At 37.1% G+C, this 19,921-nt stretch overlaps 1 long non-coding RNA gene across 1 annotated transcript; it reads right to left on the bottom strand.

The window, feature by feature from the left end:
* Window positions 1-4,529: 4,529 nt before the first annotated feature.
* Window positions 4,530-6,511, bottom strand: LOC142176757 (uncharacterized). Its single transcript, XR_012705526.1, has 2 exons — window positions 6,376-6,511; window positions 4,530-4,696 (listed from the first exon to the last, which is right to left on the bottom strand). It is a non-coding gene; the product is annotated as an uncharacterized LOC142176757 (long non-coding RNA).
* Between the last annotated feature and the right edge of the window lie 13,410 nt (window positions 6,512-19,921).

Here is a 19,921-nt window from a genome sequence, read left to right as displayed (position 1 = left end):
AAGTCATTTTCTATGTTCGAGATTATTGTAAGGCCAAATTTATGGAAAAGATATTATTGGGGAGCAAATAGGCTAGCTAACATGATCTATTACTTGGTCAGATTCCTTATGGTCCAAGACCCACCTTATGACTCCACCTTATTCCTTTTCCATTTACCCGATTAAAAGCATCTTTTCATCTACCCCAATTAAAAACATTTATTCAAGAGCCTAGACTACATACATCACAATCGAAATAAAAACTAATTAAAATAATTTAAATGAAAACTAAGACATGTTACTCAAATAGCGTAGAATAACAAATCAACCAACACACACACCAAGCTATTGTAATAAAATGAAATGAGAATGAAAATTGAGAAATGGACCTTTTATTGATGAAGAAAGCTGAAAATTGCAAATCAATCGGGCTAAACAAGGCAACAATCTTTGGACTGAAACACCAAAATTACAAATCGGAACGTCAAATCAACAGCGGAATCAACCTCGGCAAACTTTGCCATCTTTATCCATATATTTTCCTTCCGTTTTGGCTGATTCCAAAAATCAATTACAACACCACAATTTGTATAATGGACCAAAATCTAAAATTGGACTAAAGTTTCTGTCCAAATTCCGTTTCCTCCATCCCTTATGTGTGCGTGTTGTTTGTTTTGCATTTTTTGTGTGTCGCGTATATCTAAGAAAAGAAAGGAAGCTCTTCTCCCCCCAAAAAAGTGAATCCCCTTCCCTACTATTTTCGTACCCCCTTATAAAAATGTGTGTATGTCTGTATCTTTTGGGAATGTTGTACGCAGCTTCTTCTTTCTTTTTTTTCTGTTTTTCGGTTTTCTTTGTGTTTGTCGTCTATTAGGTGAAGGAGTCAGTTGCTCTTTTGAGATTAGTTATCTCTTTATGTGAATATGGAATTACAAAGAGGATAAAAAATGGCTGCTTTTTTGGTGAAATTCAAGAACAACGAAATAATCTGCCTTCTCCGTCTATTTTTAGTCCTTTGCGGCTGTCAGCTCTTAGGGTTTAAGTCTTAGGTTAGCTGCTGCTGATAGGAGTTAGCATTATTTTATAGGGGTAGGAATTAGATTAGGTCAAATGGGGAATGAGTATGGGCTTAATGTTTTGGGCTTGAAGGGATTTGGGTCATGAATTTGGGCTAATTAACTTTGGGGTAGGAAGACTAAATCAAAATCTTTTTTTTCATTTTTCTTTTTCTTTGATTTTAAAATCTAATAAAATCCTAAATCAATCTAATTTGTAAAAAATTAAAATTGTTTATCTATTAAAACAACTAATTAACTTAAAACTAAATAAAAACAACTACTTTCTAAAGATTAAAAGCTAAATATGTAAAAATAATCTTTTTTGTGATTTTTCTTAATAAAGTTAATTCCTACATGCAAATTGGACCTAAGATGGCATGAAAATTAAAACATGATATTTTTTATCATTTCTTTTTTATTTTTAAAATATTAAAAATGCATGAAATGCAACTAAATAAAGAAAAACTTTTAAAATCCCTTAAAAATTATTTTTGGTTTATTTTTAGGAGTTTTTTTCATGTAGGGCAAAAATTAGGTGCTCACAGCTGCCCCTCTTTGCTTGAAAACATGAAGAGTTTTCGAGCAAAGATAAAGTGAGCAATTACGAGCAATTTTTGCCCGTTTGAAACTCCATTTGGAAGCATTTTGAAAAAGTTTGACCGAACCTTGCTTCGGGGGTTGCCTACATATCCTTGGCTATAAAGGAATCAGGTCGGTGTAGTTCTGAAAGGATGATGGAGTGATGAGTTCGAGAGTCGAGTGAGGTTCCGTCGAGGCTTCAATCCGCGGTCCTATTATTACATCAAAATTAAAATGAAAAAGACTAACTAAACCTATGAGCTACGAGTTACAAGATCCTATATATAAATCTTCTGAAGCTTGATCTTGAGTCTTGGCTGGTTCTTCCTGCAAACTCTGATCTGAATCTTGATGCTCGTTAGCTGCGAATGCTGGTTCATTTTTCTCTAGCTCTTCAGATCAAGGCAGGACATGCAAAACTTGTGACTTCAATCATATCTTGGGTTATGCCAGAAAAGAAAAAGGTCCTCGGGTTATGCCGGGAAAGTCATCGGGTTATGTCGTAAAAGAAAAAGGTCCTCGGGTTATGCCGGGGAGGTACACGAATTATGCCGGGAAAGTCATCGAGTTATGCCGGAAAAGAAAAAGGTCCTCGGATTATGCCGGGGAGGTCCACAGATTATGCTAGGAAAGTCATCGGGTTATGCCGGAAAAGAAAAAGGTCATCGGGTTATGCCGGGGAGGTCCACAGGTTATGTCGTGGATTAACTAGGGAGTGGAACCCTATAATGGAAAAAGACTACCAGGTTATGTTGGGAGTGACTAGGGAATGAGACCCTATGTTGGGAAAACGCAGCTAGAGAATTGGGACCCTAGGCTACCATGATTTGTTTTACTTCACTCTTCATTTTATTTAGGGAAATGAATGAAGGGTTTAAAAAGACTTCCTTTTTCAGATCAACTTTTGCTGCAGAACCGCTTTGGTTTCTGCGTGCCTTGCTTTTATTGCTCCTGCTTCTTGCAAGGTTGTTTTGGACTGAACCTGTTTTCAATTCAAAGAACAATTTGTCAGTTTGAAACAGTGGTTGATTTTGTGGCCTTGATTGTTTCGGTCACTTGATATCGGCCCAACTCTTTAGATGAAAATTTTTATTGCTCGTTGACTTTCTGGAAATCTGTCTCTTTTCTAAACTCAGGGATCTGGACTTTCCAAAATTTCAAATGATGGTTAGCCCGTGTGGGGCTTGGCCTTTTCATCTTATTTTGCCTTTATGGGCACTTGACTTTGGATTTCTTTCCTTTTCAATAATTTTGACTCTGGAGCATCGGCCATCATGATCAGTTGAGATCGAATTGATGCACCTGCTGAGGTTGGGTGCTTTCCTTGCATTTTAACTTTTGTCAAATGAAACCCTGTAAAAACCAATCTTACCATATTTTCTTTGTATTAGTTTCAGAGGAGAACTAGACCGAAAGGGATTCAAAGAAAAGTGAACAACAGGCAAGATGATGAATATAAACGAGAAGTGTCCCTTTCAGGGAAAGGAAAGAAGGACTTATCTGGAGTGCATGCAGACTTCAATAGACATGGCGTGCTTCTTGGACTGGATACCCGATCTATGCACACCATCCAACTCTCATAAAACCCTTCATAATCTGTCACACCTCCTTTTTGCGCGCCCGCCCCGAAGGGTTGAATGCGCGAAGGAGTTTTTCCAATTTAAGTGACAATATTCGAAATGGGATTATTTATTTAATTCAGAGTCGCCACTTGGGAAAGGTTTGACTTTTGATGTCCCAAGTCACCGGTTTATCTTGAATCCCAAATCGAGGAAAATATTCGACTTTCCAAATGAAGTCTGCGAACCAGAAATTCTAAGTAAGGAATTCTATTGACCCGAGGGAAGGTGTTAGGCACCCTCGAATTCCGTGGTTCTAGAACGGTCGCTTAAATTGTTAAATGGCTAGATATCTGATTTAATACATGTTATTACTTATGTGCTTTCATTAAGTTTAAAACCGCTTTTATTATTATTTATTTTTTATGGAATTGCAACATTGTAAAAATGCATTTCGAACCATGTCACAATCAATGCGCCCATGGTTGTTAATACATTCCGACTCCGTTGAGATTTGGATTTGGGTCACATAAATGCGCACCCGAATTTAAGAAGGTAAGATTATTAAAATGCACGCCTGAAGCAATTATCGTATTATTATTTCTGGGTAAGGCCGTGGAATTTTGCTAAACGGCTCATCCCGAAGTCTAAGTAATTTTAATTAAACAATTATCGAGGGCCCCGCAATTTGTGCGTTTTATTTGGCGAGGCTCATCTCATTTATTTTTTATCAGGATAATCCTAAAGTGCCTACATTTTCTATTAAAATTGTCTCTACAAAAATGAAAGAGAAAAGGTCTTAATTTATTTACATGCTTGAGTTGTTATAGTTGAGTTTCGAATATGATTCGTAAATTCTGAAAAATGATACAAGCAAGGCAGTACGTTGCCAATACGGGCACAGGCCCAACGTATATGGCATTAAACTAAACCTGGGCTTCACGTATTACTACCTAATTATATTATACTAGGCATGTTCTCAGTTTGTCAAATTAAAAAAAAAACTTGGCAATCTAATTTTAATCCTAAAACAATTACATGATGGAATTAACCAATATGATTTAACTAAATAATTTTCTTACAAGTTCCGAAATGGTCTATTCGTTTGATTTTTAACTTAGACGGAGTTACTACACCATTTATTTATTTACTTGGCAATCTAATTTTAATCCTAAAACAATTACATGCTGGAATTAAAATCAATATTATTTAACTAAACAATTTTTTTTTACAAGTTCCGAAATGGTCTATTCGTTTGATTTTTAACTTAGACGGAGTTACTACACCATTTATTTATTTTTAAGCAATATATAGATAGTTCATCCATTAAGCTATCGTTGGATGTTCCACTATATATACATTAAATAGCTACATGATTCCGATTTTTTGTAAGCTAAATAATTTATATATACAAATAAAATTAAGAATATAATTCAAAATAAATTTAGAACTTCAATTCTTCATTTTTCGTATTCATGCTTCCTGTTTCAGTTTACAATAATCAACGTGTCAGTTGTGTACCTGATATTGGAAGCAAAAGAAAAGTGAGAGATCAGCAGAAATTCAGTAGCATACAACAACAGCAATCCCAGCAACTAGTAACAACCAGCGACGAGAAACTTAGTGACAGATTTTAAAATCAAGACAAAATCCGTAAACAACAACAACCAACGGACAGAAGCAAAGGGAAACTTTCAGATTTTTGAAAGACTAGTTAGTGTTTAACCCTTAATTTCTCAATCCGTATCTCAGAATATTTGGACTATATATCAGGTGTATATTCTTCTTCTTTTGAATTTCCAGAATGTTTTTCTTTTTGTTTTTCTAAAGTCTTAGTTTTTTTTTTTTTTCGAAATTTTCTCTCTTCAATTTTTTTTTATTCTTTTTTTTTCTCTCTATCTCTGTCTGTCTCCTTAAAATCTGATTCAAGACTTCTATATATATCTCATCCCATAAATCTTTTAATCAATTAAAATCAACTCATTTTCTCTACCAAACCCATTATCTTCCCACTCATCCCCATTACATTAAATAAACATATCACACCACCCCATTATATTTTGTCCCCCATGCCTAACATAAACAAATACAAGATTCCCCCCACTAAATTTTGTCTTGTCCCTCCTTTATATTAAACAACTATATCACAACCCACCTCATTTCATTTTGTTCCACATGCTTCACATAAAAAATTACAAAATGTACAATTCCTAAACTACCCCTCCGACCTTACTGAAATTACCAAACTACCCCTGAACGTACTGCAAATTACCAAACTACCCATCAGCTACAACACATCAATTAATCAAATTTAACCAAAATATAGACAATATGATTAATTTCTAACAATGTTCAAACAACAAATTTCATGAACATGATTTCTTCAATATTTCAACAACAAATCACATGAACATAAATTAAACAACAAAGAACAACTAAAATTTGATTGAACAATATTTTAGCAACAAACAATCCTATTTTCAGATTCAACAAGAACAACAACAACAACAAACAAGTATATTCAAATTTCTAAATTCAATAATATTGAACATAAAACTAATTCTAACAACATTACAACCAACAATTCCTATATTAAACTTAAACAAGATTATGAGACCAATTCAAGAAATAATCATAAATGATAAACAAGAAATTAAACTATACAAATTTCGGATTCAAGATCAACCAAACAAAGTATGAACATGAATGAAAATATTCAATAACAATAGCAAACATACTTTGTTCAAACTTCGAAATAAACTTAAACAAAACAAATAAACATATTCAAATCACTAATCTTAAAATAATCAACTAATCTTTCTTAAATTAAATCCAACAAAACTTATAACAAAGATGCATGATCCAAAAATTAAAACCAAAACATAACTTCGCATTAAATTACTAAATTAAAAACGAACTTCAAACAAGATGAACACGAACTAAATCTATATTAACAACCAACAACGGATTTGAACGATTTAAACTAATATCTTTCTATATTAAAACTAAATCCTCTTAAAATTAATAAAACAAGCTGAAAAATAATTAAATTGGATCTTCAACTTAAATCTAACAACAATATAATTAAACTAACAATTTTTATATAAAATAAATAAGAAAACTAAAGCAAACTTATACTAATTCCAAATCTGAAAATATCAAACAAATTATGGACAGAAACAAAACTTAGAACAACTAACCGTAAATGACCAACGACGAACTCGAACGAACTTTAAACGAATCCAACGAAACTTTGACATAAATGGACTTGAAGACGACGAAGCGACAACGAAACAATAGCAGCGAAGAGGACGATGAAGTGAAGCAGCAAATAGCTGGAAGAAAAACACAGCAGTAGTGGCGACGCGGGCAGCAGTAGCAACGCTACTCAACTAGTGGCAGCAATGGAGACGACGATGCTCGTTTGGACGAAGCTTTTGCTTAAGCAGTAGCAGCTGTGGTGACGAAGTGGCAGCAGCAGCGGCGACACAGTGGCAGCAGCAGCGGCGACGCAGTGGCAGCAGCAGCGGCGACGCAGTGGCAGCAGCAGCAGCGATGCAGAAACAGTGGGGGAGCAACCATGGCAGACGCAGCAGCAGTAGAAGAAACAATGACCCAACAAAGAAGAAGGAGAAGAAGATTCGCAGCCATGGGAGCTTGGCGAGCTCGTCGATAGCGGATGTTATTTGACGATGAAGATGAAGCTTGGGATGAAGAAAAATATCACAAAATATCACAAAATTGCACACCAAGAAAAATTATTTTATTTTTGATTTTTTTGGGAGTAATTCTCATATTGGGCAAAAATCACGTGCTTGCTGTGAGCACGTGATTTTTGCCTTACGAAAACTACTCCAAAATAAATCAAAAATAAAATAAATTTCTTTTACTGTGTAATTTTATTTTATTTTGAATTTGCGTGGTGTTAAATATTTGTTTTATGTCCGTAAATGTTTACTTTGTCATAATAAAATGAAAATTAAAATAAAATACATGTTGCATGCATATAAGATTTAATTATGTATTTGAAAGATAATTTAAATAAAATCACAAAAATATGCATTTTGTTCTATTTTTAATAATCCACTGTGTGATTAGTGTTTTATCTGTATGTTGAATAGTTGTTATGAAGTGATTAATATTTTGTGTAAGGTTAAAAATTGTTTTATAATTTTATTAGGATTTTTTTAATGATTAATAATAAAATTAGAAAGTAAAATAAAATAGAATGGGAAAATCGGACCTGGATTTAAATCCAGGCCCAAATCAAATTACCCTTCCACAGCCCAATTCCAACACTCCCAGGTCCGGTCCAAATTCAAACAAACCAAAACGACAACATTTGGTCGTCCCTCATCAAAGGCCGTTGGATCAAAGCCAACCAACGGTTGAGATCCCACGAACCTTAACCCATAGCCATTACCCGACCCTTTGACCCAATCCCGGTTGACCCTGAACTTAGACCAAACAACAACGTTTGGTTAACTGGATTGATCTTAACCGTGCATCTTAATTGATCCACGGATGAGATCAATCCACCCCACCCCTATTTAAGGATCAAACCCCTACCCCGGCCCCTAACTTAACACCCCCCTCCTCTCATTGTTCATCATCGTTCCAAACCAAACCCCTAACCCTAGCCGCCCCTATTCCCCTTCGCCTGAAACCCGGCGGCATCAACGCCGCCGGTCACCACCTTAACACCCCAGAACCCCCTGAACACCCTCTATCCGAATATGTTAGCCTCTTGGCTCGAATCTTCCTGAAGGTTCTCGAATCTTCATTTGAAGATTCGAGCCAAACTCAGATCTAAACCTAACAGCCCCAAATCGACACCATAGCTTCCCCTAACCACCATAGGTATGGATCTATTGTTTGTTTGGCTCGAATCACTTCCGATCTTCTCGAATCTTCTTTTGAAGATTCGGACCAAACAAGAACTTACCCAGACCTGTTCCAAAGTGACACCAAATAAACCATAGGCTTCCCTCACCCTTGTGTCGTATTTGGTTCTCCTCGAATCTGACCAGAAATGGTTAAGTCCCAAATCGAACCTTCAAGAACCCTAAAAATACCAGACTTTTGGATTCTTTCCAAATTGAATAAAGATTGAGGTTTAATCGACCTTAGTCGAAGTATTTTCAGTAGAAAATATTTCGACTAAGGTCTGTTTGATTTCAAACAAAGTCCAAATCCAAGTTGAGTCCGAGTCGGGAAAAATTTGAAGGTTTAGAGGTAAATTTCTGTTGCTTATGTGTATTCTACGTGTATTCTATGTTCGTTTCATTAGTTTGTTTAATTTTTCATAATTTTCTAGTCAATTTTGTTATATTGTCCCCTACCCGTCTACTTGATTCTAATGTGAATTGTTTCTGTTGATTGTGATTATGTACAATGTGTGTAATCGACTCGATTAAGTTCGTCGATTAGTTGTATTGTGAATCTTGCTTCTGAAAATGTTGTTTGTAATACCCTATTTATCTGTTTGGAGTTGTTTATTATCATTGAAATCAATCAATTAGTTCTGCCCAATTAATTGATTCTTGTTTAATAAATCAGAAAGTTTGTCAATGGTGTATATGTTGATTTCTGAACATTGAGTTTCAGGGCATTGTCAGTATATTGACAATGCTCCTGTGTTTGTTTGATTTTTGTTCAAAAGTCCAGTCTGAATTGTTATAATAATTTCAGTAATATGTTGTTATGATGTTAGTTCTGAATTCAGTGTGATTTTACAAATGTTGATTAGATGAAATTGTGTTAGAAGGTTACATCCTTAGTTAGGATTCAGTCCAAAACTTTAGGATTGGTTATAGCTGCTTAAACAGATTTTAAAATCTGTGTTGTTAGATTCTGAATTTAAGGCAGTAATAACAGTAATTACAGTAGGAAATCTGAGACATTTTTTGGGATTGGGATTGAAATAATGTGATAGAATAGTGGACTGAAAGTGGAATGTTAATGGCTATAATTTAAGATACTAATGGGGAACAAGGGATAATGGGCTGCTGAAAAACAGGATAATAGCACTCAATAGGATTTAAAGTATTCAAAAGTAGTTTTAATGGAAACTTTCTGATTTTAAAAGGAGAAAAGGGTCCATCCAGCACTGAAAGAGTATAGGACCAGCCCTGTATAAATACAGGGAGCTGGACAGACTTTAGGGGGCAGATTTTGGAAGAAGAAAAATCTGATTTAGGAGAAGAGGAGAAAAATCTGATTTAGAGCTTTTCAGACAGAGAAAAGATCAGAGAAAAAGAAAGAAAAGAGAGGAAAGAAAAAGAAAGAAAGGAGAGGCTGATTTCTAAAGCATAGAAAATACACACAGAAATACATATACATTTGAGAGAAACAGAAATCTGAGAAGAGAAAATCAGATTTGAAGAGAAAGAAGAAACAGAAAAAAATCAGAAACAGAAAAAAATCAAATTTGGAATTTGAAACAGAAAAGAAACTGAAATCTGAAATATTGTCCCTTTGTTGAATCTGTTCGGATTTATTTGAATCTATAGTTCAGTTAAAATCTGAAGTTTTCTTTAAAAATACTGTTATTGTGCATCTGGGTTTCTCGGGTCTCATTATTGCTCAAGTCTGTGGAAAGTTTGCTATTCTGCTGATTTTGTTACTGTTGCTACTGCTGAAATTCACTCCTTCTACCTTCATTTTCAGGTACATATCTCTTAAATTCTATGTTGGAAAGAGATTCAACGTGACAAATAAATAAAGTTTGAATTGTAATACTATCTTTTATTCATTTGAGCTCTTTAGTTAAAAATTCAGTTTTGTTTCTTGATCAAATAAGTAGTATATGTTGACAGGATGACTGTAAGTTAAATGTCCTTTATTGAAGATTGTATAAGTGTTGTAATAAGGTTAATTTCTAAATTTTCATTAAAGTATAGTTATGATTGAATTGTTAAGATAGGGAACATGACATGAAGTTGGCTATTAGTTAAGTCCTATGACATTGTTAGTCAGGTATAGAGTATTCTGAAATATCAAGAAAATGCATGGTTGTTGTATTTCGATTGTTTGGTTGTGGATTAAGGTTAGATGTTGTTAGTTGAATAAAGAGTAGTATAAAAAAACCATATTGCTAGTTTATTCTAATACTTGATTTAGTTATGGATTAAATGATGCGAGCTATACATTCATATATGGCATGATAACAGGTATATATATAACCATTAATGGATGATGAGTTGATATATCTCATTATGATGTTAAAAGGCTATGAATGTTTTAGATAGACAACTATGTTGCATGTAAGGCAATATTATTAATCGATTTATAATTTCCTTTCTTATCAATTTGATGTCTATTTACCATCCTAAATAAATTAATTCCGTCTATTATATTAAAAAAAGCATATGAGAATAAGATGAAATGTACAAACACAAATTGTAACACTTTAAATCAATGGTAAGTAAAAAAATAGAATTTGCACTAAATAAATAATGAAAATTCTTGGAAAATATTTCTTCCCTTTATGAATCATTTTTTTTTAAGTTTCATATGCAATTCATTCTTTGGTAGATATATAATGTTGTATTTGCCGAAAATAGTGTTAATCATATTTTTATTCTTTTCTTTGAATTTAAATAGTTTGAATGAAATTAATGTATATCCGAAGATTATAATCGACGGGCAACATTTAATAAATTGTGAATTTCTTTTAAAAGAATTCAAAGACATCCCTTAAATATGAATTTCTCAGTATTTTCATATATAAATATGTAGATATAATAAACAATTTCGGGAAAAAGGCCATAATACTATTAACAAAGATTTTGCGCAATCAGGGATGCGTTCGCGCATCCTGATTATATTTTTAAAAGCAAATTCGGATTATGCGTACGCGCAATTTCGAGCGAATATTTAATAAAAACGAATTTCTTTGGAAAATATTAAATTAATTTCATAAAACCCGAGATGTGCGGTTCAGTATTTAAGAAAGACGAATATTCTTGACTCGACACAATTTCGAAAAATAATTGCTTTTAATAAATATTATCAAGATTATCGTGTACACGTGCGCGTGACACAATTCCGCATTTTTAAATTTATAACACGAATATACGTACGCGTGATTCGATTCAAAGAAGGGCCCTCAATTACAAGCAGTATAAGTAAAAGTGGTAGTAAAAGAATCATGCAATAAGGACGCAGTTAGTATTTAATCCAGGTAATTAAGCCAATAATAGACAGTTGAGCGACCGTGCTAGAACCACAGAATTCGGAAATGCCTAACACCTTCTTCCGAATTAACAGAATTCCTTATTCAGGATTTCTGGTTCGCAGAATAACAAACAGAGTCATATTCTCCTCGATTTAGGGATTAAAAATTGGTGACTTGGGACGCCTTAAGATTCCCAGGTGGCGACTCTGAAATAATTAAATAAATCCCATTTCGACTGTCCTTTAATTGGAGAAAACTCCCCACGTGCCCCGCGGGCGCGGTAAAAAGGAGGTGCGACAGCTCTGGCGACTCTGCTGGGGACTTAAGCTTCCACTGTAACCCAGAACCACTGGTTCAGGGTTTAAAGAATTCGAGCTTAAAATAACTGCAATAATTGGCTTTATTTACTATATGATTTTCAACTGTTTATATGCTTAACATGCTAAATGTTTTTTTTACCGCTTTAATATTATTTGAATTGTGAATATATACAACTGCTACGAAACCCCTTTCTTTCTGAGTCTTCTGAATTTATGGTGTACACGTGCGCGTGACCACCTTTCTATTAAAGTCATACCAAATAAGACGGAGTTGGGACAAGTAACTAGGCCGGGCAGACTTTCGTGCTCCCGGTACGTTGCCCCCGCTTCGGCTCAACCTGTCCGTTTGGGTAAGCCAGGTTTAGAACAATCAACCTCAGGTTTTACACTTAGAATAACTCAGCCATGTACCGGATCCCTAGTAGGAACGAATATTTGCATCATATGCATTTGGCCTTGGAGACTCAACACAGGGGTTGGGTCTAGGACAGGTGAACCCAAAATGAAAAGACCATCATGATGCATTCTACTTGCTACTTGTGCATTCATTTGCCTCGAACATGCTTGTTGACCAGCTTAAATGAAATCATGGTGAGAACCGAGGAATAAAATGGGTTGTTTTATTTTTATTTTTTTTAAAATTGTTTTTTTAAAAAAAATAGCTTTAAATCTTGAAATAAAGATATTTAATAAATAAAATGATTTTTTTTTAGTGTAAATTTTCAAAATAAGTTTTGACTTTATTAAAATTAAATTTCAGAAACAAAATGAGCACCACACAAAGCCCCTCATCCACGAGTACAGAAGAATTTCTATTTCAGCTTCAAATATGGTAGTATGATTTAGGCAAAGACGGTCAAAAATGGGTCGTCAAGCATTTGGGAAATCTCACGGACATTATGAAAGTTAAACCCCGTGATGATCTGATTGCGGCGTTAGTAACTTTTTGGGACCCTGTTCATAATGTCTTTCGTTTCTCTGACTTCGAGCTTACTCCTACATTAGAGGAGATAGTTGGCTATGCTGGTTTTGATGGAAGTCTAAGAAATCAAAGCCTGATATTCACAAAGGCTCCCTCGGTACATCGATTCTTCGGTCTTCTGAACATCAGCAGTCAAATCAGGAAAAACAATGTCATCAATGGATGTTGTTCCTTCAACTTTTTTTATTCAAGGTTCGGAAAGTCAGATGGGTTCGAAATTCATGAGAAATGCCTTACTAACAAGCAAAACAAAGACACTTGGCAGATTCACCGTCGCTTTGCCTTCATGGTGGCTTTTCTAGGAATCATGGTCTTCCCAAATAAAGAGCGAACAATTGATATTCGCACCGCAAAAGTTGTGCAAATCCTTACCACCAAAGAAAATCACACCCTTATCCCCATCATTCTATCAGATATTTATCGGGCTTTGACTTTATGTAAATCAGGAGCAAAAGTCTTCGAAGGATGCAAAATTTTGTTGCAAATGTGGGTGATTGAACATCTCCAACAACAGCCCAAGATCATACAGTATGGGCCAAACAATAATAATTGCATTGAGAGTTATGAGGAAAGAACAAAAAATTATCAGGCTCCAGAAGGAATAGAAGCATGGGTATCTCATCTAAGGGCTTTAACGGCAAATCAAATTGAATGGACTCTGGGATGGCTCCCGATGAGGGAAGTAATACACATGTCAACCTCAAATAGTTATCTACTACTATTGGGATTGAGAAGCATTCAGCCATATACGCCACTAAGAGTCCTAAGGCAACTAGGGAGATATCAAGTAGTTCCTAATGATGAAGATTTGAGTATGCAAGTAATCGAATTACACCCAGAAGCCACTATTCCCGAGGCTCTACTTCAGCAGATGTGGAATGGATGTCGATATTTGAAAAGTGATACTCAAGTCCCAGACACTACAAAGGGTGAGATAAATCCTGGATATGCAAGGTGGTTTGAAAAACGGTCTCTCGTGGATGATGTACCAGAGCCTGAGCTAAGAAGGCCAACAAAAAGACACCATGTTCAAAACTTCAATGATAAAATCCAAGAGCGGTTGATCTGGGGAGAAAAGGAAAAAGGGTACAAAGCAACTATCCATCCCCTAAAAGAAAATTTGAGAAGCCTCAGTTTGGAGAAAGATTTGCAAGCACAAGAAGCCGAAGGCGAGAAGAAGAGTCTAGCTTGTGAGAATGAAAGTCTTCATGCTCGATTCCAAAAAATGAAAAGAGTTTCTGAAACGCCAAAGAGGAGCTGGAAGGATCAAAAAACCATCGCCAATCTCTTTGAAAGAATGCAAGATTATGATTCCATTCTTGCGGAAAACGAAAGGGCATTGAGCAAAGCAAAAGAAAGGATCCAGCAATTAAACGAAGAAGCCAGATCTAATAAGGAACGCCAAGATAGGCAATCCGAAAAAGACAGGGCACAATTCAAGAAGGAAAAAGACCATTGGATGCGATCAGAAGACCAGCTTCGTGCACAACTAGAAGAGGCAAGAAGATGCAACAGAGAACATCAACAAGCAGACCTCGACAGGGAAAGAGGGCAAGCAAGATTAGAGCAGGCCAGACTCCATGATCTATTAGAATCAGCTCTAGATCGGGAAAATCGTGTCAGAGATATAGCCACCACTCATCAGCAGCAATTGCAGAACCAAGACCAACGTCTCCAAGATTTCAGGGCACAAATCCACGACCTGGCGGTATACACTTCTCAAAGTTACGTAAACTGTCAAGGAATGGATTATGAAAGGTTTACAGAACATGCACCCACTTTTGCCCGTCATCTAGCAATGGAGTTGGAAAGGATGTATCGTACGCTGGGAGGTCATCCAGGTCAAGCCCCACATTGAGCAAATAATCTATTAATTTACAACACAAGTGGAAAGTGGGGCACGTTGTGAGGTGTTAAGAATTGTATCTTTTATTTTGATTTAAGTGTGTGTGTTTCAAGCCATTTTCTTAAAGTTTTCAAATGTAATTCCATCTTTGTGTAATGAATAAAAGTGATTGCCTTTAGTCCGAACTACGCAAGGTCTGATTCATGCGGGGGCATGATACATAGGCAATCTCTATAAGATTCGATCACCACGATAAAAGATATATATAAAAGTGAATAACAAATTTCAAGAAAGCTGGGACGACACAAGCAGCCGAGCAAATGCATAATAGAAAGGGATTATTTGTCTAGGAGCATTGCATCTCAACGTGTGATTATATATGTGTTAAACTCTCAAAACTAACAAGTTTGTTCATTTTCAGAATTCAAGCAGTTAGTTTCTCTAAAGAGTATACTGGCATATTATCACTATCACACAAGATCAAAAGGATCAATACCCGAAAGTATGTCTATCCCAGATGTTGACACAGGTATGGAGCTAGAGGAGATGGATGTCGAGAAAATGAAAGAAGAGATATTTAAACTCAAGCAGCAAATGGCTGAGATGTACCAAGCCTGGTCTACAGGACAGTTACCCCCATCTTACCCAAATAACCCTACTCCATCAATGACCCAAACTCAGGATAATATTACCACTGAATTATCCCCAAATTTCCCCATTTACCAGCACTACCGAGGCACCACATCTCAGACACCGCAGTCTCCACCTCCAAAACCTGTTCCATATTCTCCTCCACCTATGACTCCTGTTTTCGTAGCACCTCCCCCTGCTACATTCCACAAATCTCCTAGTGAGCCTACATTCCAAGCCCAGGACAACCAATATTATCCCCCGGAGCCCACCCTCAAAGCCTCCGAAATTCATTCAACTGCTCCTCGTTTTGATCTCCCAACTGAAATTGACAAGCCAGCCAAAAATGCTGAACAAGAAGAGATGTTCAGGAAGGTCAAGAGTCTAGAACAATCGTTCAGAGACATGCGAGGATTAGGTGGGCAAGTCAGTGTAGCATACAAAGATTTGTGCTTATTCCCCAATGTACAATTACCAGTTGGCTTCAAAATGCCTAAATTTGACCTATACAACGGGCACGGCGACCCAGTAGCCCACTTAAGGGGTTTCTGTAGCAAGATGCGAGGAGCTGGGGGAAAGGATGAATTATTGATGGCTTACTTCAGTCAAAGTTTAAGCAGATCAACTTTGGAGTGGTATACACGCCAGGATCATGGGAGATGGTACACCTGGGATGACCTGGCACATGCATTCGCATACCATTTCCAATACAATCTGGAAATCATCCCAGATCGACTATCTTTGACAAAGTTTGAGAAGAAACACAATGAAAGTTTCAGAGAGTATGGTTTTCGGTGGAGAGAACAGGCAGCAAGAGTGGATCCTCCTATGAAGGAGAGTGAAATGGTAGACTACTTCCTCCAAGCCTTGGAACCAACTTACTATGCCCACTTGGTTTCAGCGGTTGGGAAATCATTCAACGAAGTAGTAAAGATGGGAGGTATGGTGGAAGAAGGTCTCAAAACAAATAAAACTATAAGCTATTCAGCAATTAAGGCGACTACTCAAGCTATTCAAGGCGGGGTAGGAGGAATCGGAAGAAAGAAGAGGGAGGAAGCAGCAGTAGTTGATTCAGGAATTTGGTCGGGACCCAGAGGTTCACTGCTTTACTATAATCAACAACGACCTCGCCAATCAGCTTACCACCATGATTCATCCCAACACTACTATCACCCTTCAGAGCCTCATTTTTCCATTAACCATGCTCAAGCACACAATCAGCCACCTGTTCACACCAATTGGCGCGCTCCTGCCACACCAAGTACTTACCCATGAGCCTATCCCGGACAAGGTTTCAGGCCGAGGCCAGCATTCAAGGGGGAAATAGAACAGAAAAAGAAAACTTACACCCCATTAGGAGAGTCTTACACTAGTCTGTTCCACAGGCTGAGATAGCTAGACATGCTAAGACCAATACAATCCAAGCTACCCAATCCTCCTCCAAAGAATCTGGATTACACCATTAGCTGTGAATATTGCTCCGGTGCACCAGGCCATGATACGGAAAAATGCTGGCATTTGAAAAATACAATACAAGAGTTGATTGATACTAATAAAATCGAGGTTCAAACCCCTGAAGCTCCAAATAATAATAGAAATCCAATGCCAGCCCATCAAGAGGCTAATATGATATAAATCATACAAGCTGATGGGGAGACAAAGAAGCCGTCACAAACTGTCATGATGATAAAGCCTCATGAAGCCAAATCAGATAAGCAGTTAACAGAGGAGAAGCCGGTACCTAAGCAGAGCAGAAATGGCAATGAATCATCTGTGGTAGTCGAAGAGGGATCATCGAGCAAAGTTGCCGCAAAACAAGAAAGGCCGAAAGTGATAGTACCAGGGGTTGCTAACAAACCCATTGTATTCGTGGAGGGAGCCCGTACAGATCGGGTTATTATCGCACCTGTAATCCAGCTGTCGGTCATCAACAACAAAGCCATCCCATGGAACTATGAACGAGTGACTGTAATGTACAAGGGAAAAGAAGTCAAGGAAGAAGTGTGTGAGGTGCAAGGCTTGACTCGTTCGGGAAGATGTTTTACTCCCGAAGAGTTAAGAAAACTAAAAATAATCCAACGCCAACAAAGAGAGCTGTGACGGAAGAAGAGGAGGAAGAGTTTTTAAGAAAAATGAAACTCCATGATTATTCTGTTGTGGATCAATTAAAGAAGACACCCACTCAAATTTCATTGTTGTCATTACTGATCCATTCAGAGGAGCACCGTCTGGCTTTGATGAAAATCCTGAATGAGGCTCATATTCCTGAAAAGATCTCTGTAAATCATTTGGGAAGAATAGCCAACAGAATTTTTGAGACAAACAGAATTACATTTGCTGATGATGAATTGCCTGTGGAAGGTACTGAGCACAACAGAGCTCTTTACCTCATCGTGAAATGTGAAAACTCTGTAGTAATCTGGGTATTGGTTGACAATGGGTCAAGTGAAAACATCTGCCCTCTCTCCACTTTAAGCAAATTAAAAATTAAAGAGGAGAGGATCCAGAAGAATAGTATCTGCGTACGGGGGTTTGACGGTGGAAGCAGAGATTCATTTGGCGACATAGTGTTGGAACTAACAATAGGGCCAGTTGAATTCACAATGGAATTTCAAGTGTTGGACATAACTGTTTCTTACAACTTGTTGTTGGGTCGACCATGGATCCATGCTGCTAAAGCAGTCCCGTCAACATTACATCAGGCTGTCAAGTTTGAATGGGATCATCAAGAAATAGTCGTGCATGGAGAAGAAAGTTTAAATGCTTACAGCAGTACCATTGTACTGGTCGAGGGAACAGAAAATGACCAGGGACCATGGGTATACCAAGTGTCCGACACAGTATCGGTAGAGAAAATTCCAGAGGGGAAATACCTTCCGAATCCAAAGATATCCTCTGCATCAGTCGTGGTAGCTTATGAAATGTTAAAGAATGGCTTTATACCCGGCAAAGGTCTGGGCTTATCTTTGCAAGGAATTATACAACCAGTATCTCTCCCCGAGAACTGGGGAACATTCGGTTTGGGGTTCACACCCACTGTAAATGACGTGATAAAGGCCAGAAAGTTGAAACACAAGGCATGGGTTCTTCCAAAACCAGTCCCACATCTGTCAAAGTCTTTTGTCAAGACCGGTGCTAAAAATCGCCCGATAACAACAGTTCCTAAATCCCGGGTCAATCCTGAGGAGGAATTAATTGAAAGATTCAAGAAATTGTTTAATGATGTGAATATGTTGGAAAGCGGAGAAGGGTGTAGCAACGCAGAAGTTCAATTCGTTGGGCCAGAAACAAAGCTCAATAATTGGAAAGCCACTCCTCTCCCAATTCGAAAGGAGTCTTGGTAGTTTATTTTGATTTTCTTTCAAGTTTGTTTGGGTTACTTCAGGGTTGTAATCCCAAAGCTTATCTTACAGTTTGTTTGAAGTGTGCAAACCTTGTTATCTTTCATCATCCAATAAAAAGCAGTTTCCTTTTTATTATCATTCCTGATAGTTTTCTTTTCTTTTTCTTCTTTTTTCTGTACAGTTCTTTTTACGCTGGCTCTAGTGATATGACATGCATGAGGAATCCTCAGCCCAGTCTTAAAAATCAATCTGGTTCCGAAGTAATAATTCAAGAAATATATTGTGATTATGAATCAGAATATGATGAAGATGAGGTTTTTGAAGAGATTAGTAAAGAGTTAATTCACTTTGAGGAAAAAATCAAACCTAACTTGAGTGATACCGAAGACATCAATATAGGGGACACGAGTAATATCCGGGAAACTAAAATAAGTGTCCATCTCGAACCAAAGATCCAAGAAAAGTTAGTTAAAGCACTCATAGAATTCAAAGATGTTTTTGCATGGTCGTATGACGACATGCCGGGCCTGAGCACTGATTTAGTGGTTCACAAATTGCCCACCGATCCAACGGTGCCTCCTGTCAAGCAGAGGCTGAGAAAATTCAAGCCTGATATGAGTGTGAGAATTAAGGAAGAAATCACCAAACAATTGGAAGCAAAGGTCATTCGAGTCACTCGATATCCTGTTTGGCTGGCTAATATCGTTCCTGTACCAAAGAAAGACGGCAAAATTAGAGTATGCGTCGACTACCGCAATCTCAACAAAGCAAGTCCAAAGGATAATTTTCCATTACCCAATATCCATATTTTGATCGACAATTGTGCCAAGCATGATATAGGATCTTTCGTGGATTGTTATGCCGGGTATCATCAAATTCTAATGGATGAAGAAGATGCAGAAAAGACGGCATTCATCACACCATGGGGAACTTATTGCTACCGGGTAATGCCATTCGGTTTAAAGAACGCCGGAGCAACCTATATGAGAGCAATGACCACAGTGTTTCATGATATGATACACAAGGAAATTGAGGTATACGTGGATGATGTGATCATAAAATCAAAGCATCAGGCCGACCACGTGAGGGATTTGAGGAAGTTCTTCTTAAGACTTCGCAGGTACAACCTCAAGCTTAACCCTGCCAAATGCGCATTTGGAGTTCCATCTGGAAAGTTGCTGGGATTCATAGTCATTCGGCGAGGCATCGAGCTAGACCCATCAAAAATCAAAGCCATCCAAGAATTGCCACCTCCCAGGAACAAAACTGAAGTAATGAGTTTGTTGGGAAGGTTAAATTACATCAGCAGGTTTATTGCTCAGCTCACAACAACTTGTGAGCCAATTTTCAAATTATTGAAAAAGGATGCTGCGGTCAAATGGACCAATGAATGTCAAGAAGCGTTCGACAAAATAAAAGGGTACTTGTCAAACCCACCCGTGTTG

The sequence above is a fragment of the Nicotiana tabacum genome, chromosome 22, assembly GCF_000715075.1.
Source record: "Nicotiana tabacum cultivar K326 chromosome 22, ASM71507v2, whole genome shotgun sequence".
NCBI lineage: Eukaryota > Viridiplantae > Streptophyta > Magnoliopsida > Solanales > Solanaceae > Nicotiana > Nicotiana tabacum.
The sequence above is the reverse complement of the archived record's forward strand: the minus strand, read 5'-3'. Positions and strand labels throughout refer to the sequence as shown.